The sequence below is a fragment of the Eucalyptus grandis genome, chromosome 9, assembly GCF_016545825.1.
Source record: "Eucalyptus grandis isolate ANBG69807.140 chromosome 9, ASM1654582v1, whole genome shotgun sequence".
Lineage (NCBI taxonomy): Eukaryota > Viridiplantae > Streptophyta > Magnoliopsida > Myrtales > Myrtaceae > Eucalyptus > Eucalyptus grandis.
The window spans coordinates 36802239-36823736 of record NC_052620.1 but is presented as its reverse complement, the minus strand read 5'-3'; the positions used below and the strand labels follow the sequence as shown (position 1 = coordinate 36823736).

Sequence of the window (21498 nt, the reverse complement as noted above, 5' to 3'; positions counted from 1 at the left end):
GACGGCATACACAGAGCTGGTGCTTTAATACCCTCCCATCCGAAACGTCATGGCGATGCTGGAGAAGTACTTGCAGCAACCCCTGCCTCGAGAAGAACACGGCAGTATTAATGGGGGATCTGGAAGGAAATCCGGTCGCACTCTATTGCAGTCCTCAACTGTCATTAACCGGCAGAGTGAAGAAAGGACACTACTTGCATTGCATCTCAGTTGTATATCCCTGCATCGTCCGCCCAGATTAAAATCAGCACAGGGCGCAAGCATCTCCATGAGCTAAAAGATTACACAGCGAAAGTGCCAAGGCAAAAAAGATTAATTTCCTCTTAGTTTGATGAAATGTAACATAGATGAAAGCTGGCTGGTAAGCAAGACGCCACATTCATGTCGATGTATTCATGTAATGCATACCAGAAGAGCAATTTGTTACACCTATTCTTAGTTCCCATGAACTGTATTCACCTTTCTCAGGGTCAAAATGATGAATAACACAAATTAGTAACCTCCAACAACCTTTAGTGAACCATCAGCTCCGAGAAACTTTGTCAAATGCGAGACGCTACACAAGAAAGATCACATAAATTGTGGGGATAGATTATGAAAATGCTTGGTTCATGAGAGGCTGCCCATGGCCTTTGCTTTTTCCCTCGGAATGAACTTTTGAATCTTTCCGGTCAACGTTTCAGGCAAATCCTCGAATACGACTGTACGAGGAGACGTGTGATGAGGCAAATGATCTCGACAAAATCCTATGATCTCCTGAGCATCCACATGACATCCCTCCTTTAACTTCACGAATGCGCAAGGTGTTTGGCCCCAATAATCATCGGGATGCGCGACCAGCGTGGCCTCTAAAACCGCCGAATGGCTGTACAGAACTGTCTCTACCTCCACGCTGCTCATGTTTTCTCCTCCCGAAATTATAACGTCTTTCAAACGATCTTTTACTTCAATGTAGCCATCAGGATGCTTCGCGGCAAGGTCTCCACTATGAAACCATCCGCCCTCGAATGCCTTGTCCATCGCTTCCTGATTCTTATAGTACCCACTTACGACGGTGTTTCCTCTGAACATGATCTCTCCTAGAGACTTACCATCACTAGGAACGCTCTCCATTGTAACTGTATCTCTAACGTCAACTTCCTCGAGGCCGAGATGTTGCACCCATTGTCGAGATTTGATGCTCGATCTTTGGTCAGAGGACAGAGAGTCCCACTCGGGCTTCCATGCACAATACGTCCCCGGACCATAAGTTTCTGTCAAGCCATACAAGTGCGACACGCTGAACCCGAGCCCTTCCATCTTGGATAGGATTTGTGGGGGCGGCAGCAAACCGCCTGTCATGACTTCCACCTTGCAAGGAAGAGGTCGTTGATCGTCCACGGCTGAGTTAACAATCATTTAAGACAGTCAGCGCTGCTTCCATGTGAGTCATGTTATCCATGGCAATACTATCAAATATTCCCTTCGGAGAGACTTTGCGGAGGCACACGTTGGTGCTGCCTTGTGCCGCTGCTCCTCAAGTCAAGCACCATCCGTTGCAATGAAACATTGGCACTGTCCACAGGTACACCGGGATCAAGCCCATCCCATGAAGGAGAAATGTCGCGATCGACTTTAGATACGCACCTCTATGGCTATAGACAACTCCTTTGGGCTGTAATGTCGTCTCGGAAGTATAGTTTACGCTGATGGGATCCCATTCACCGAGTGGTCGCTGTACCTCGAAATTGCCGGACCCTGAGGCCACGAGTCCTTCATATTCGCAAATGCCGCAGAGGAACAGATCCATCCGATTCAGAAATAAGGACTAGAGCCGGTAGTTCTGTTTCTGTCTTGTTGAACAAATCAATTGCCTGGCGAGCGACTTCGAGTAGCTGACAGTCTACGAAAATGATCTTGGCTCTCAAGTGTTTCAAAAGCATCAACACCATGGACGGGTCGTGCCGGGCAGTCAGCGTGCAGAGGATCGCTCCGGCCATGGGGACGGCGAAATGCAGCTCGTACGCTGCGGGGACGTTGAGAGCCAAGGTGGCTACCTGTTCAGAGACCCAACACCCAAAGCTCTCTCATCTCTCATCTCTCATCCGTTACTCAAATCACTGCCATGAACTAGATGAATCTTTATCACGCACTAACAAAGAAGACACTTCCAAGGTGGCTACCTGTTCAGAGACACAACACGCAAAGATTCACGGATCCTGGAGTTGATTCGAGCAAACTAGGAAGTTTGAGTGCATCTTTTTTTAGTCCATCGACTCCGGCGACTCTTACAAAGGAGGAAATTTTCCTTTTTACCGGGGCATATTCGAGAAGGATGAACTATTGAAAGCGCGACTAATGCGTTGGAAAGTAACACATTAATTTTGGAAATAATACATGAACACAGAATTCACGTGGTTTGTTAGTGTCCCTAACTCTAGAAAATATCGATAAGATGGTTCTACCATAAACGGTAAAGAGAGAATTACAATCATTCGTAATGCTCAAATTCAAGTGATTCCTTATCGTAAACACACCCAAACACGCAATAAATAATCATAAAAAAGGAGAGTATTCACTTGCTCGTAATTCTTTTGGAGGACTCTCTCAAAATCTCTAGATTTTCATAATTTTCTCTGCTAAATTAAGCTTTAAAATAAAATTTTTAACAAATCTGGAAAGAGGCAAGGCCATCGCCAAGATAGGCCCAAGCTTCTGGGTAGTGCTTTGAAAAACACAATAGATATTGGACACTATCCAAGAGCTCGACCAGCTTTTTCTGAGCCTAGCGGCCGAGTTGATCCAGGCACCACGCGGGCCGTTTCCTCGCATTTTCAAATTGAATTTTTTGTACACTAGCATTGAAAAAACAAAATTGGTTAAAAAAAGAAAAAGAAAAAAACAACTCCTTCTTACATCCACACCTGGGCGGGGCTGCCCAACTAGCTCAAATGAGATTTATTTTGGGCCTGAATCTAGGATCTGGGTGGGATCTCCGCCTTGGAAGGGTGACACATCCAATTGGGGTGTTGAAGAATTTTCCAAATCATGAACTGAAAGTCATTTGTTCAAGTCCAACCAACTATATGCAAACTACCATAAATGAGAGTAATCTATACAGGCCAGATGCCTAAGTTTAATAAGTTTATAAAACTTGTAAGGTGTTTTATGAACCTCCAAGTAGTTTGATCTCCATATCTCCATGTCTGTGTCAAATTACAAGCTAAGTATTTCCCATTTGTTTATATATACCATAAAGGGGTTAGGATCGAAGTACTATATGAGAGAATAAGAGAGTATATAAGATTAACATATCTATAAGAAAGCAGGAAATGATGTATAATAACAAGAAAGTAAATAACTCAAGAAAGTAAATAACTTAAATAAAATCGCGAGAATTATAAATAATGTAAAGAGCAAAGGCAATATATAAAATATAAAGTAAGAGTATGCATAAACAAAAACCAACCATGAAGGTGGTATGAACTTGTATTATAAAGCTGAAAAGCTGAAATTACATGTATTGAAGGATGCAGAAACTAAAGCATCAAGTCATCCACTAGGGCGGTAATCCGCACTCCAGGGAGTATTGATGTTTGTATTACAAGAAATGGTTAACCAACTATCATGTAAGTTGGTAACCCTGTATAAAACTATGTATATGAAAAACTAACTTACTTTGAAACTAGGGGATACAAGGTAAGAGAGCTTGGAGATGGAAGAGATGAGGATGGAGAAGGAAGGGATGATGGTTTACAAGTGAGAGAGAGAGAGAAGGAAGAGAGAAATCTGGAAAATTTCGAGGTCCCTTCTTCTATGTCGAGAGGGTGTATTTATAAGGGTGCTACAGTGAAAGTGCTACAATGCTGAATAGTGTAAAGTGAACAGTACTGAGTGAACAGTATAAAGTGAACAGTGAACAGTGTATGTTACGATGTATAGCCTTTGCGCCGCTCGTAACAGTGTCAACATGTGATGTCTTGAATTTAATCTCTGTCTAGGTTGATCCCGTAGCAGTCGTCTTCATTGGTGTTTCCACCGTGATGTGACCGTGAGGATTCGTCTCAGTATTGTCTTGAGATTTGGAAGATTCACATTGTGATTCTTCCGTTTCCGATAGCATTGTCCCGAGGATGTTACGCATTCCTCTCGCTGGGACTGCAGCAAGTGCTGCACTTGCCATGGATTTCTCCCCGTAAAAAGGATGTATTTGACGGGACTGTGGTTATCATGTTTTTCTAGCTGTTTAGCCATGTTCTAACCGTAGCTTCAGATCCTTGTTCAAGGTGTTTGAATCCATCCCACCATTTTGTTTTGTATTTTCGGACAAGGACTGGTACCCCAGGTTTTGTGGATGCATTGTATTCAAATTCCCAGGCTGTTACCCAAGAGATTCTGAATATTATAAAGAAATGCATAAGGCATGGGAACCTTATATCATGTGGTGTTGGTACGAAGTATTTACTGAAAACCTCATAACCTTGTTTGACTGTGGGGTGTAAAATTATATCTAAAGGACCAAAGAGATCCCACCAAGAGTCAAATCAATTTGGTAGGCTTTGTCTTGGGAAGTTATTTTTGAAGAATAACAACCAGAGTGTTGGAAATTTGTATTTTGTCTGAAGAAAACGTTCCACCAAGCTTGTTAGTAGTCCCAGTAGGTGTATGAGGAAGAATATGGTAGGCTTTGGGTAACTCTGGTTTGGAATTTTCTAGGTGTATGAGGTGAGGCTCCTCAGTGTGAGGGGTGTATGACTTTACTGATGGATATAGTGGAGTGTAGAATGTTTTCTGTATTGTTTTTGTCAGCAAAATGGGTAAATCTTGCTGATTCTGTCTCCACTAGAATTTGCTCATAATAAGCAAGGGTTTTGTTTGTATTGTGTGGTTTGAATAACCAGTTTTTTGGAAAGATGTTTTTTGCAAATTTGATTGGATCTTCATCGAAGAATCCATCTTCTACAGTTAATATTTTTTGAAATGATGTTTTAGGGAAAAATTTTGATTTTTGAGATTGAGGGGGTTGCCCTGTGGCCTAATAACCACCTCATTCGAAATTCTTTTTGTATTCTGCTGGTTTTTGTGTAACCAGCAGGAAGGATTGTTGCTTACCTCGATGGCATTGGATGGCTCTTTCTTTGTCTTGTTTTGTATAGACTGTGCAAGTAATAAAATGGTTTTTTTTGGTATCATGTCAGCTAGCTGATTAAAGGCTAACATGGGATCGGGTGATATGTGTTCTATTTTCAAAGGTGTTTGGTGTATGAATGTCTGGTTGTTTTCTGCCATTTCAAGTCATGTCTTGACAAATGTTAAGCCTTTCGGCTTTGGTGGTGTATTGGAGGGTTCAGCAGTGGCTTTGCCTTTGCCTTTGTCTTTGTCTTTGTCTTTTTTGGATCTTGGCATATTGGTATCCCCCCGTAAAAATTCTCTTGTGAGAAAATCAGGCAATGAATTTGAAGAACCATTTATAAATTCAATGTCAAAATCGAATACTGAAAGTATGGCTTGCCATCTGGCAAAAATTTGTTTTGATGCAACATTTAAAACGTCTTTTTGTAAAATGTCTTTGGCTGATTTGCAATCAATTCTCAAGAGAAATTTTTGATTTAATAAATCTCCTTGGAATTTTGATATAGACAAAACTATAGCAAGTATTTCTTTTTTGATTGTCGAATAATTTTGTTGAGTGGAATTCCAATGTTTTGATATAAACTAAATAACTTGTTCTTTGTTGTTATTGACTTGTTTGAGAATGCCACCGTATCCTAATTCGACGCGTCTGTTTCTACTATTTTGAAAGTGGAAGGGTCAAGAAGATGTAAGCATGGTATATCTTTCACATGCAATTTTATTTGTTTGACAATGTCTGTATGGACAGAGGTCCATGGTGGAGGATCCTTTCTTAACCTTTGATGTAAAGGTTTACAAAGGATATTTATATTGGGAAAGAAATCTAAAATATAATTGAGACTACCCAAAAACCTTTGTAATTGAGTTTTGTCTTTAATCTCATCTGGGAATTTATCAGTAAAAGAGATTGATCTTTCTATGGGAGTGATGGTGCTTAAATGGATGTAATGACCTAAAAAATCTAACCTTGGTCTTGAAGAGTGCAATTTTAGTAGGAGAGACTACAAGACCGTTTTGTATGATTATTTTTATGAAAGTAGATAAATGTTTGAAATGCTGTTCTATATTGGAAGAGAATATTAGAACATCATCTATATAAACTATGATGTATTCTGAATAAGGATTGAAAATCTCGTTCATAATTCTTTGGAATTTTGATGGGGCATTTTTTAGGCCGAATGGCATAACATTCCATTCATATTGGCCAAAAGGGACTGTAAAGGCCGTCTTGTATTTATCCTTTTCACTAACTTGTATTTGCCAAAATCCTGATTTCATGTCAAATTTAGAAAATATTTTTGATCTACAAAGCCTGTTTAGCAAATCTTTTTTATTGGGTATAGGGTATCTTATCCATCTAAGGGCTGTATTAAGAGGTTTATAATTAATAACTAACCTGGGAACTCCTCTTTCTAGTTCAGCATTTTTATTGACATAGAAAGCAGAACAACTCCAAGGTGATTGGCTTTTCTTATGAGTTTTTTATTTAAGAGATCTTGTATTTCTGCTTGACAAAATTTCAAAACTTCTTGGTTCATCTGTGTTGGACGGGCTTTGGTAGGAATTTTGTTTTCAGAAAAGTCATGTTCATAAGGTAAATCAACGATATGCTTTTTTCTTTCCCAAAAGACATTGGGTAGAGTAGAGCATATAGTTTTTTCTATGTGTTTTTGTAGGGAAGCTATTTTTTCTATGATGTTTGGTTTTATAAGATTTTCTTCTATTCTTTTGAATTCTAAATCTTCTTTTAAGAATTCAAGTTGATTTTCTTTGTCTTTTATAAGGCAATTTATTTCTGAAATAGAATGTTCTTGTAAAATATTTAGGCTTCTCTTTTGTGGTTTTGTTATGAAATTGAAGGTGATTTTTCTGTTTAGAGCATGGGTTTCAATACCTTCGTTAGTAACTAAAAGGTTGTATTAGTTGTATGAAAGGAGTTCCAAGAATTACTTGTTGCCTCATATTTTTAACTAAAAGAAAAGATGTTTTATAAGACATTTGGTCTTTTATTATTAGAGCTTCGGGGTCAAGTATTTTGTTAGCAATGCTGAGAAGGAATTCTTCTTCTTTTTGTTAAGACGTTTACTTGAGGATGGGTTTTCCTAGAGAAGCGTCTTCATATTCGGAATCAAGAGGATTCTATCTCATTAATCAAGACCTTCTTCCTCAAGAAGTTCATCGAAGAAGTATCATCATTTTCTATGAAGATGTTATTTAACTAATTAAGAGTATTGTCATCTAAAGAAAGTTCATTCAATTTTTATTAATCCTACAATATTTTGAAATATGACCTTTTCTACCACAAGAATAGCATTTAATGTCTTTAAAAAATTTCTATCGAATAAGATCTATTTTGGTTATTCTCGTGTCTTTGTTTATTCCTACGAAGTGGAGGTTTTTTGTGATGTTTCTTTGTTTCTTTCTCAGGAGGACAAGTTCCTTACATTTTGGTTTTGTTTTTTCATTATAAGAGGGGTCGTATTGAGCACAAAAATCTCCTAGACTCCTATTGGTGAGGGATTGTTCTTCCTTGAGTTGTCTTTGTAATTTGATTGTATTACACATTTGCGTTCCTTGTCTATAAACATAAGAGACTATTTCTCCATAAGAAAGGAGATCATAAGGAATTTGACCGCTGTAATCTTCTCTAATTTTATCTCTAACTTGGTCATCTATAATCTGAGGTAAACCGGCTAAGAATTTTTCTTTCCAAAATGGTTGATTGCAGTCGGGTCTAATAAGAACCCTTTGAAAGAAAAGCTCTTTGTATTCTCTAAATCTTCCTAAGGATTTGCAACGCATATTGGAAAGGAGATCTTGGTTTCTATCCCTAATATGTGAAGGATCTCCTACAAAGTGTTGTGAAATGGAATAGATATGGGTATTGACCGCATCTTGGATGAGATGTCCTTGATCATCATCCATGCGTTGACCAAAATCATCTACCTTATAAGCAGTTAAAATTTGTGTCTTTTGTTCATCTGTCGTAGTTATCCCACCAACCTTTAGTTGTCCAAGTAAATCCGCTACTAAAAGATTAGCAACAGCATGGTCGAAACATCTTGCTGGGTTTTGTAGGCATTAGCAAGCATAACCATGTTGTTAAGAATGTTCATAATATTGGTTTCAGCAACACCATCAACATTCCATTCATAGATGGCATCAGGAGAGTATTTATTCTGTATTTTTTGTGATGATTCTTCTTGGGCAATGTCTGGTGGGGTGCTCTGCTATAATAAAGCTTCTGAGGTTGTCTCCAATTGAGTCTGTTAATCTCAGTAACTAACTCAGTATCGGAATTACTAGAGTGTTTGGTCAGGGTGCTAATAGTGGGTTGGTCTCAGTGTCTTTAATGATAAGACTCTGAATTTAGGAGTGTCTAGTATAGGATCGGTTCTAACTTTGATTTTCCTAAGAGTTTTTTCTTTTGTTCTATAGCTTTGGCAAACTCTGGGCTAAGATTTTTTGGAAATTCAAAGGCTTTAAAAATGAGTTTTTTGAGAGTGTCAATTTGTGGTGTAATAAGCTGAGTAGGATTCTGATGGTGGATTCTATCCTATTCAATTGTTTTCCTAAGGTTACTAAATGTTGATTAGTAAAATTGTTTTGTTCAATAACTTTGTGGGTGTATAGAGAGTCTCCTTTGTCTGGAAGCCTAAATGGAGTGGCTGTAACCTCGCTATCTCCATGCTGAATTTTTATTCTCCTAAGGGGTGGATGATTGGATTCTATGGTTTCGCCATTATCAAGTTTCCACTTGTAATGATGATCTAAAACAATTATTTCTTTTGGTTCGAGGAATTATACTTCTAACCAATCAAAGAAAAATATATGGACTTCATATTCATATATGTAGTCGTAATATTTTTGTTTGATGTCTTTTGCTTTATCAGCAAAGGTTTTGAAGAACCATTATCTGATTTGTTTGTTGTTTTCAGAATTAAATTCTTTATTAAGAAAAGCTTTGTTTGGCTCAAAATGTTTTTCTAAAACATTAAGCTCGGCATCTATCATTTGCGAATAAGTAGGAGAATGATGAGGAGAATCTGTATTTTCTAGAACTGGTTCAGGCTGGTTTTGTTGATAAACTGGCCTGGAAATCCCTGATCTATTATCTAAACCACTAATTTCTGGTTCAAGCGGTGTCTCATGATTACTTCTACTAGTGGAAGGAGGTAAAGGTGTTGTGGCACGTGTGGGAGTGTCTCTTTGTATACTAGGAGGAGGAGTGTTTCTATGCGTACTAGGAGGAATGGTGATTATAGGAGGAAGATTAGGATTAAGATCTATAGACCTTGTGTAGGAATTATGAAAGGAAGGACTAGATCTTGAATCGAATGATCTTCTAGGAAATCTAATGGTTACTCTTCCTTCTGGATGTTGAATAACATTAGTAGGATCTGTATTCTGAACAACTTGTTGGGGAATTTGGTTTTCTAATTCCCATTGTTCTGGTAAAGTAACTTGGTTCCAATTAATAGACCTGGGAATTGTAGTATTTGCTCTAGAAATGTCAGTTTGGAGAGGAGTGTTTCTCCTCGTGGACTATGTTTGAAAGCATTTTCCCCAAAAGCGGAGGACATGGCTTTGTAATGAATTCTATAGACAAGGGCTAAAGGAATAGATCCATCTGCTACTTTATAATTATGTGTTTTGATTTGGAGTGTTAGAGCTCTAAGAATGTTCTTATCTTTGAGGGAAACGGAGAAATTGGATAACAGTCAAAATGTATAGGTCCTTTGCAGAGACTTGTCTCTACAGTACCAAGAATAGATTCATCATAGTTTAAAAGACGTGAATCACGTAAGACTAAGAGAATGGAAGTATTAAGGCCTTCTTTAGTAAGAGGTTTGACTCCTACTTGGACTAGTCCTATATGAATGTAGTTGTATTTTTGTTTATGCTTTAGAATGGACTCTTTGTTCAAAAGATGTATTTTTTCATAAGAATTAGAAAGAGGAACATCTCTTTCTTCAGTAGTTATGACATAGTCTGATTTTTTGAAAAACTTCAATTTTGATTGCTTGTATATTTCCTTAAGCTGTATTTTAGGAATTTCCCAATTCTCTATAGATTTGTTGAAATCTTCTATCCTTACTTCTTCTCTATGTATAGGACTTGGATCTGAGTCCATTTGTGATAGAGAACTAGAGGAAGATGTAGATCTTCTATGTAAGCTCATACTTAAGATCGGAACTGTCCTTCTTGAACCGTTACAGCTAAACCAACGGTCTAACAGCCACTCAGGGACTTACGGCCTGGACCACTCTGTAGAAACAAGAAGGATGCCAACGAATGGCTCTCGATCTATGTGTATGTTCTTACAAAGACTATCTATACTTTCCTAATGGCTCTGATACCATAAAGGGGTTAGGATCGGAGTATTATATGAGAGAATAAGAGAGTATATAAGATTAACAGATCGGAGTACTATATGAGAGAATAAGAGAGTATATAAGATTAACAAATCTATAAGAAAGCAGGAAATGATGTATAATAACAAGAAAGTAAATAACTTAAATAAAATCGCGAGAATTAAAAATAATGTAAAGAGCAAAGGCAATATATATATATATATATATATATATATATATATATATTTCTCTTATGATCCATACAAAACTTATATTTATGTCTTGTTCGGCAGGAAAAAAAAATCTAAACAGTATACACGTCCCGGCTTTCTCATATTAGGTGGACCTAAGCACTTAGCTAGGCCCGCAAGTTCATGTCGGGACAAGCAAGTTGTCGTCATGGACAAGCTTGAGCCCACGTGGACCCGACCCGAGCCCGCATGCCGAGTCTACTCACTTCCAACTCGAGACAGTTCATCGATGCCATTAATGATATGACGTATCGATGACAAAAGCAATGTGCCTACCCGACTCGAGCACGCTCACCGGGTCTACTCGTACCCTTTGAGCGCCTAGTTCTAGTTGAAATTGAATACCTCGTTCTTAAAGAAAATCTTGAATATTGATATTTAGTGTCACGTGGAATTCTCTTTTTCCATTTTGATGGAAATGTAGAGGAAAAATAGGTTTTAAATACTCAAGTCAAAACAAATACAGGTATAAATTGTTCATTGTCAAATTTATAGTCGTATCGCCATTCATCATTTCAATGGGTATCAAAGAAAGTTTTGCTTGGAAATCAGCATGCTACAGTTGCTACGACAACCAATCTCGAAGGAGCTTTGTCTTACAGAAGAAATCAAGGGCAAATTTTTTCGCAACCGCGTACATCTAGAAGGAATGGAAGTGAAAATTTCTATATATCCTTTGTTCACTTATGAATTCTGACCCCGACCCGTTGACATTCACATCATGTCGACTGGTACTTTTAAGGACAATGTTTTCCTCTACCCTTAATTGATCGGAGGGTGAAATAGTTATTCAACAATAAGGATGAACAGTTCCAAGTTCCGCCTAGAACCTGTAATCTACCATCAAATACAATATTCTCATTTTTTGAAACCTGAAACCTACCCGTCGGAACCTGTAACCTAGAACCTACCCTATCACAAGTTCCAGAGTCCAACAGGTTCTTCTTCTTCTTTTTTTAATTTCATTTTTAGTTAAATAAAACGAAAATAAACACAACAATAATAAATAAACTTGCCATTCATCAAAGAGAATTCAAAATGAACAAAACTATTAACAGAGGAAATGGAATTCTTGGCAAGGAATTCGACTAAATAAATTAGAGGAAATTGGTTCACAGAACATCCTAAATATAATGAAGCTACCAGTCAATAATCGACACAGAATAGATGAAGAAATACACTTTCAAATGCACATTCAGCATTGCAGAATGAATCAAGGGGTATGGTTACTTCACACTAGAGTGTCACCAACAATGTAAACATGTGGCATCCGAGAATTTCGACGACCCTTGAATATGCGACGGTCCCTAACTGATCGACGGAAGTATCGTCGGACTGTGTCATTGGTATTATTTACGGACACCATTCTATTTTCATCGTTGGACCGATGCGTTGCATTCAAGTAACGGCTCGATCGTCAAATAAACTATAGTCTTGTTGAAATTCCATTACTTAAGGTCATTGGTGAAACCAACCTCATCCGTATTTTGCCAGCCTTAGAAAAATGGCGATACGTCGCGGATTGACGAAATTGTTATCGGAACTCGTCATCGTCGGCACTACACTCGACCCCGGTTCATCACCACTTGACGTCCCGAGACATTGGCTTTCGGAGAAAAAGGAATTCTCCTTGCATGGTCATGCGACCAATCCCACCAACGACCATAAAATTCTGGTCATATAATAATAGGAGAGATTGGCCACCAAGCAGCCCATGCCCACGTCTCTTTTGTTAGTCAACAGAAGAGAGGAATGTTGACTGAGAAGCATCGCAAGGCAGCCACGTTTGTTTCCAGCTGTTGGTGTGCGAGCGTCTCTCTTTTTCTTTGGCCAGCGCACCGAGCGCAGGAGCAAGGAGCCGGACACGTATCTTGCATGGACATGCAAGATGTCCTTCGATCGGCCTGGACTCCTTGCTGTCGCTCCATCCAACGGCCACCAAATTTCATGATTTTTGACTAAGTTAGTCAACTAACAAAAAGAGAAGCAAGCGGTCGAGCAAGTTGAGAGAGAGAAACCGAGAGTGAGCAGCGGGCGAGCGAGTGAACGAGAGGAGTTCGTGAGCGAGTGAGAGAGAAGTGAACGTGCGAGTGGGAGCAGCGAGGAAAGGGGAGAGAGAGGACTGCTCTCCGCCCGTGCTCGTGCGTCGCCGCCGTTGAGCCGCACCACCGCACCGAACCCCTCGCCGTTAGCACCGTAGGACTTGAGACAAGTTGAAGTCTACTAATCTATATTTGTGTAGTGCTGTTGCTGTCTTAGAAAGTGCATTGATAGGCTGGATTGTTGGATTTTGATGCTGAATGATGATTTATTGAGTGACCGAGACCGTTTTGAGGCTAAAGAGTCGAGGAAATGCTCAGATTTTTATATATGGTTTCGATTTCTTTGGACTTCATTCAAAACAGATTTGATGACTATGAAATCTTGAAGAATTCGGCCATTGATTTGAGTTGAAAAGGAAAAACCTCCTGATCTGTACTTGAAGCTTTATCTACCACGGCACTGGCGTGCTTTCATATTCTGAATTTTGTGTCAATTCTTTTAAAACCATTGGAGATCGGGTTGACATTTCGGACTCACTATACAAGTTTTTAAACTCATTTATCATTTGGACTTGGATTGTGATGGCTTGCATAGTATAGCCTTGGTAGATCTTCAGCTGTTAGGTGGTTGTACTCACCCCTTTTTGGGGACTAACATTTCAGACTAGACAAGATGCCTCTACTGCCACCGCCACCAGCAAATGGACCGAATGGTTGGATATGACCGTGAGGAGGAGGACAGCAGAGGAAGGAATTTTTGGAATACCGGCACTGAAAGATGGACTCTTGGTATGTGGTTGCTGAGGGCGTCAGACCACTTTTGAAGTATAGCCGGGTGTAGGAAACCACGGCACTTTTTGGATATATCGACGAACAATATCCATCTAGTAATATATGTAAATAACGGTGCCTGGCTATTATTTATAAACGTGTTTAGTGTGTGCATTATTTCTGTGTAAGGGAAGGGAGTTGTTGCATACACTTCCGCCATGTTTTGCGTAGGGACCAATGGGAAAGATATAAACCCCCAGAATTTATGGACTTAGTGAAATGTTATGGTATCAGAGTAATAGACTTTCAGGTCAAGAGAAAGCGAGTGATATCTGTGGCGACCCTAACGGATCAAGGGCCGTCAGGGGGTGCCACAAAACAAATGCCAAATAGATAGATAAAGTAATTCTAATCCCAACAGAGTACTTACATGATGAATGTTGACAGCATTCAAGAACTTTTCAAATGCCTGAATCCATTCGTGATGGTTCCAAACACGTGGAATATAAACAAAAATCACCCAATAACCCTGAAAGTTTTTATTTTAGGCCAATTATGGAAAACTCATGCTCTGTATCCTTGGAACAACATTAACAACACCAAAGGAGTTTGTTGTGCAGTGACCAGTAAGTGGTCAAAGTGTAGGATGATAAAATTGAATAGCAAATAACTAGAAATTCATAATCATTACTCATGTTGCTACCGCTGAAAAATCTCTATGATACTGAACTACCTTCATCGCCAAACACATGACCTACTTGTAATGGTCATATGCCATTCCTGCTGTGCCAGGAAGACAAACAAGCAATGGCACCACTTTTTGACCAAAATCGTAATATCTCCATTGCTTTATGCTGATCTGTCAAAAAGAAAAAGATGTCAGTTCGGCAGCTATGAAACAACAAAATGCATGGAATTTTGCTAGAGCAAGCTGAGAAGTTGGGGCTCAAAGGTGGCATCTAAACATGGGAACTTTAGCTTAGAGTACGAGGACAGCTAAGGACAACAAGTAAGCTATACGAAAATTGACCAAAAGAGCAAAGTAGTACTCTTGACGATTTGAATTCGTGAATGTTACATGAAGCTACTTGAAGCATCAAGTTTCAACAAACTGTTAAAAGAAATAGAACTCTAGAACTTCCAATATAATCGACAGATAAAGGATCTCCCATAGCATAAAGCTACTATATATGACCCACAACCCTAACATTAAAAGGAAATGACACCATTATATCAAAACTATCAAATGTCCATTAATTTGTAAAATTGGAAATGTGTAACATGTCAAATACTCTATGGAACTTTACTAGGGGCATGACATGCTACTGCATATCACGGAAGCAAGCATATGTTGAAACCATTGTAAGCTATCGAACATCTAGCATTAGTCACTTGATATCTTTGCTAAACTTGAACCCATATATGATGTTATATGGTACATATATCATTACCCTGAATTTTTCATCTGACAACTATGATTTAGTACAAAGTCACATGATAAGAATAACTAAACTCTACATCGTATCATTATTATAGAGGTCATTGCCAAACACAAGAACAATTCACAACCAGGGCTTTAGAGTCCTGTTGCAATAGCATTAGATCAGAACCTGACATAATCAAACAAAACACAAAAAAGGGGGTTGATTTGAGCAACCAAGTGGTCAGCATCAAATGGTTGATCTGTGAACTTTCGAGAACAAAAAGAACATAATGTAGAGACAGAACAATTCTTGCCAGATTTAACCATCTCACTGAAGTCATTACTATGTGAACACGCCCAGTTCTTGGGCCTAATCTTTACCGCAAAGAAGAAACTTTAGAACTCAACCAGACTAATCGAGCAAAAAGCAATAACGAGCAGAAGAATTTCCATGTCACAAGCAGTAAACCAAACACAGCAAATCAAGAATTGACCAAACTGAAAGGAAAAAATGGAACCCCAAATGCCAACATCCAGGCGCACGCACAAACAACACGAAACTAATCCCATAAACAAACACGGCAATTCCAAGCTCATGGGTTCACAAAACATCCTAAACAAGACATTGTCCTGCTTTGTAATCAAGAGATTGCCAATCCTTTTGGCTAAGTTTAAATGAAAAAATGGCTAGCTCGTACACTCACATATAAAGAAAATCAAGGAATCCTAAAGTGGCAACCCAAGACACTCCACAGAAACAAGATATGACCTACCAACTCGATGTGCAAAGAACGGAAACAACATTCCAGAAAGCACATGCATTAGAAATGTTAGGCTAGAGGATCTACCCAATATTTTCGATCCTTCCAACTAAAGAGCTGTTGAACGGCAACTGAAGCACCTCCTTCACGCCGCACTTCCTTTTAGCTTTTGTCTATCTTCAATGGTAAACATTACAAGGTTCGCCTACCACTCTATTACCATATCCTAGTAAAATAACAAAAATGTCGTTGAAGAACTAGCAATTACAAGAAGTAATGTTCATTATGGTAGGAATTTGGAATCAACTCACATTCGGCTAGCAATTACATTGACTACCTCTCGCAGCTGAGCTGAGTCGCGACCACTGACAGTAAGTCAATGACGGCAAACAAAACCAACGTTTGGTGAGCTTGGGGTTTAATTCTAGGTTGAACCAGCGTTCGGCAACCTCGAGCAACGTTAAGCGTGACGCGGGCAATGCTAGATTTGGCACGGATCGACAACAAGGACGTCAAGGCGGCAGCTAGTTTTGTCCTAGTTGCGGTGCAAACAATAGCAGCTCGTCGTCGAGAGGCGGAGATGCGCTGGCTCGTCATTGAAGTCTGAACAGCAGTTTCGTCGTCAACGACAAAATAGCGATGATGGAACAACAGCAGCGTCGGGCAGCGGCCTGGTAATAGCTTGTCGTTGGGAGGTAGCAAATGCGATGGCCATAGCCGACAACGTTGTCAAACGAAGCAGCGATGGCGTTGACGGCGACATCGTGGGTCATGACAGTGGCGTCGAGGGCGGCGAGCAGCGTCGGATTGTCGTCAGGAGCATGGAGTGTTGCAGAGAGGAAATGGAAAGAAAAGGGAAAGTGAAGAATGAACATTGAAGAAAACGTTAGTGTTTTGGAGAGAGGGAATCCCAATTCCGGTTCCCGATTCTAGTTCCAGTTCTAATTGGAACCGGGAATCGAATCGTGAACCGCCGATTCTCAAAAAAAAGAAACCGAGAACGGGAACCTCTCTCTTTAGAATCAGGAACTGAACCGGACCCTCCAGTGTGGTTCTTCGGTTCCTGGTTCTACCCGGGAACGGTGCTCACCCCTAGTCAGCAACACGTTCTCATCTTGCTCCAAATGACAATAGAAAAAAAGAAGAAAAATCCTAAACGTATTATACAAATGCTAAATCAATATTAAATCTTTTGATTTGGTCAACTATGACCTAAATATTAACAATTTGCAATGTAGTCCTCTTAGCAAATTTTGACCGACAATCATTGACTTGGACACCGGCTATTCTACATAATACAGCCAGCATTAACATAGACAATTTCTTTGATTTTTCAAATTTTTCAAAATATATAATTATTTTGAATTTTTCCTTTTCTTCTCTTTCATTCTTCCTCTACTGGCCACCGAGCTTCAGCAATGGCCTACGACCAGCCTTGGGCAAGGGTCGCCCTAGCCGATGGTGAGGTTGAGCCTCTAGAGCTCAAGGCTGATGAGGTCAACCCTCGCCAACCTCCTCTATGGTCGATCACTAGCAATGGTGATCGTGGGAGGAAAAAGAAAAGAAAAAAAGTTCAAAATTTTAGAAAAATTATAAATTAATTTGTCTATGTTTGCAATTGCCAACTAAAATTAGCCGGAATTACTACATTGGCAAATTGTCAAAAAGACTCAATTGGCTAAATTGAAAGATTTTAGTATCGATATTCGGGCAATAGATTTGGGGCTTCCTTTTAAAAAAAAAAAATTATCCCACTATAAACTGTTATCACATTCATGCCATGTCCTTGATTTATCATTTTCCAAACTTTCCACTACTCGATAATGATAATGCCCCAATAAGGAGACCTTCGACCTATCTTTTTAGTCGTTGCTTTGTTTGATGTAATAGTTATGGTGTGATTATTTAAAATTATAGAACTTTAGAACATTTTTAACTATGATTGGTCATATCTATCAAAATCTGTTTTGAGTTATTTTTATCATAAGATTATATTAATGATACTTCGTCAAATATCCATCTAGAACCATCTACAACAATGTGATGAAGTTTATTTGTGTTCTTTTGTTCGTCGTACTCCATGTTCCTCCACATTATTGCTGTTTCCTCGCTCCTTCCTCCCCCTTCCCTTCCTTTTCTCTTTCTCTCTGACTTAAATATGCACATGGGAAATTATTAGCTAACCGTACCGTTAGCTTAGGAAACAAACGGTGAACCCTCCACCACACATTTCCCCATGCTTGTGCTTCGCTTGGCAAGTTTCCACATGCTTGTTGCCATACCCCAAACCCCGAGTGCGCGAACATCCCTCGGCGATCGATTAAATTGCGACGTCCCAGGACACATTGCCGACCCATTTTTTTTATCTTTCGATTAAATGCATGCGGAAGCAACTTAAATAAATACCCGGTCAATAAATAAACAATAGGGATAGTAAAGCACAGTAAATATTGCCGAAAACAATATTTTTATTTATTCACTGTTACCCTTAGGAAGTTTAATAATTACAAGCCTTTCTACGGCCACTTCCTATCGACCCTCTCAAAAACCTTCAGGGATTAAGATTAACCTAAACTTCACTAACGGCAGGGCCAGCCAAAAAGTGTCGCATCTCACGCCCACCACATCCGCACTTAGCAAATCTCCATGCTACGGCCTTGAAAATGGTTAACAAGAACAAGGTGAGATATAAATCTCAGCAAATCAACTTCCTAAACCTCGATTAGGACGCAAATTCGCCTCGAAGGCAGCCTAATCATGCAACGGCATACAATCTTTCCCTCGCCTTGGCACAACCCTGCATATTAGCACGTCAATATAACAAGCATAATCAATAATCAGAATACATAACTCTCATGCACCAAGCATCCACACGGTCCCGATTATAAGGTAAAACCCGTTTTGGCATGTCTCATACCATGCCTAACAGTTTTACCTCATAATCAAGCGCAATACATCACAATCATTCACATGTGTTCCGATTATTACGACCCCTCGGGCCACGGCCAACACACGAGTCTGCGGTCTTCCGACATGACCGGGCATCGGGGCACGGCAACGTCTATAACCTCCGCCTAGACGGCATTCCATAAAGAAAAATCAGTCCGGCCTCAACCGCGACTCGGCATCCGGATCCCTCCCGAGCATCCAATAAACATCAGGCATCGTCCCCAAACTCCCGTTGGGTGACGGATTCAATTAAATGACCACAAAAGCACGCCAACACTCGAGCCAATTTTTATCTTCCGTCAATTAGCCAGTGTAAAAGAGTTCGTGCTTAAATAACAAACCTCGAAAAATCCTTACGTTTAAAATTCCGATAAAATAACCACACGTGGTCACTGTTGACACCTAAATTTTGGTGATTTAATTTATTTATTTATTGCATAGGAAATTAGGGGTTAATTTTATTAATTGCATAGCATACAGATATAGGTTGCATTTATTTTTGTTATTTGCATTTTTTGCATTTTATTGGACGGAAGGCGGATGGTTTCAAATTAGTTGGACTAAGCCCATGAAATGAGCAAGTCGGCCCAAGCCCATATTTTTAATGATCGAAAATTATCTCGTGAGAAAATTAATTTTGAAATTTCAATCGGGATATGAAATTTTTTAGATAGGGCAGATGGGTAAAAAATATTGCGATTTGTCTTTAAAAGATTTGGATTTAGAAAAAATTTCATCTTGATCTCGAATCCTTATTAATATGAGATGAATTTTGTGAAAAAGATTTGCGAAGATTGATTCGAGGAAGAATTTGAAAATCCAATTCCTTTCCCTATAAAAGGCCGTGCGTGCGAGAGGCTTTTAGAGGGGTTCTTTTCTGGGCGAAGTAAAAAAATCAAAAAAAGAGGGAAGAGAGTTTCGGTCTAGGGTTTCTCTCCGTTTGGAAAAGTCAAAAAAAAAGAAAAGACAAGAGTCAGCAAAAAGAGAAGAAAGGACGTGCGGCAGGAAAGAGAGAGAGAGAAAAAAAGAGAAAAAGAAAAAAAAGGCTCCTGTTCATCATCTTCTCCGAGTCTCCCCTCACCGTTCCACCTGCCGGCCTTCGCTGCGCCGGTTGACGTCGCTGCCGAGCCGAAATCCAGACGCCGGAGCTCCTCGCCGCAGCCGCCCGAGTCCTCTCGCACGTGACCCGCAAAGTGCCCGACGGCCCCTCCGTCTCGCCGTTGCCGACGACCCACCTGTCTCCGCCCCGTTGTCCGAGCACCGCCCGCGCCGCGACGCCGACCGCGACGGACGACCTGCCGCTCGCTCCCAGCCTCCGCGACACCATCGTTTTCCCAATCTCGCCGATCTGCAGCACCCGAAGTCCCAGCACCCTTGCTCGCCTCTTCCCGACGCTCGGCCCGTGCCGCTGTTCCCGCCGTGGCCCGACGCCGCCAAAGCCTACATCGCTGTTGCTCGCGCCTCCTCGGTGCCCGACGGCAAGCCCCGTGCCGACGCCCACTTGCCTTGCCTCGCCAGAACCCCCCCCTTCGCTGGCGATCCCCCTTGCCGGACCGACGCCGCTGCCGTAGGTGACCCGCCACGAGCAATCCGTGCTTGGGAAGGGAAAAGAAAACAGAAAAACAAAAAAAAAAAAAAGGGAAAATCAATTAGGTAGTTTTTCTTTTTTTTATTTACTTTATTATTATTTTTTATGTTAGTTTCATTTATTTACTTTGTTTTTTAGTAGGATTATTCCTGAATGAATGGTTGAGATTCTGACATGAGACTGCCTCTAAAATTAGGGATTGACAGTCCGATTTTCGCGCCCGAAATCCAACTCGCAATCCTTTATAAAAATCGACAATCCAATCTCAAGCCCGAGATTCGATTCACAATTTAATTTAAAGTTGGCCAACCCGATCTCATGCGCGAGATATGGTTTGTCGATTTTTAGATATCAATCTTATCTTGTTTGATTTCATGGCGTTAAGTTGGTTGAGTCAATCTTATTTTTGTAAATAAAATCCAAAAAAAATCCGAATAAGGATTAGGTTTGTTTTTATTATCTTGCATATTTAGGATTGCAATTTTATTTCGAATTTTTAAATAAATAAAAATCAAAAAAATGCATAGGATGTTAGTTTTAAATTTGAATTGCATATTTAATTATGTGTTAGTTTTAATTTCGAATTTCTTAAAGAAAAACACAAAAAATCATTGTGCATATTAGATTAGAATTGCATGTTTCATTTTAAATTTAGATCATCTTTTTCAGATAAATTGCATTTTAGATTTAGATAATGTCTTAGTTTAAATTAGATTTAATATGACCTAATCCCTAGTTTAAATTAGATAGAATCTTAATCTAGCTAGATCATTTCAAATTTCATAAAATTTGTCTTAGGATAAATTAGTTGCAATTTCTATGATAGATTGCATTTTTAAAATAAAAAAAAAAATGTCATTTGCATGTCATATAGAATTAGGTTCATAAAATGCATGTCATTTTAGTGATTATTGTTAGGTTCATTTCTAATTAGAAATTGCCCATCATTAGATTAGGTCATTTAATAAATGTCGCGTGACATATACCTCGCATATTAAATTGCATGTTGCATGTCATTTTAGTTTAAATAATTTTGTACGTCATTGCATTGCATTGCATTGCACGTCATTAGAATTAAGTCATTTTGGTTAATGTAGATTGCATATTTAATTATTGCATGTCCATTAAGAAATCACAAAAATTCTTATTCATTCATATAGTTTATGACATATTGCCATGCCATATCATTTCATATTAGATTAGAAGCATTGCATTGCATATGGACTATATTTTCATTGAAAAAGAGG

At 39.3% G+C, this 21498-nt stretch overlaps 1 pseudogene; it reads right to left on the bottom strand.

Moving 5' to 3' along the window:
• Positions 1 to 506: 506 nt before the first annotated feature.
• Positions 507 to 19990, bottom strand: LOC104420765 (annotated as a pseudogene).
• Between the last annotated feature and the right edge of the window lie 1508 nt (positions 19991 to 21498).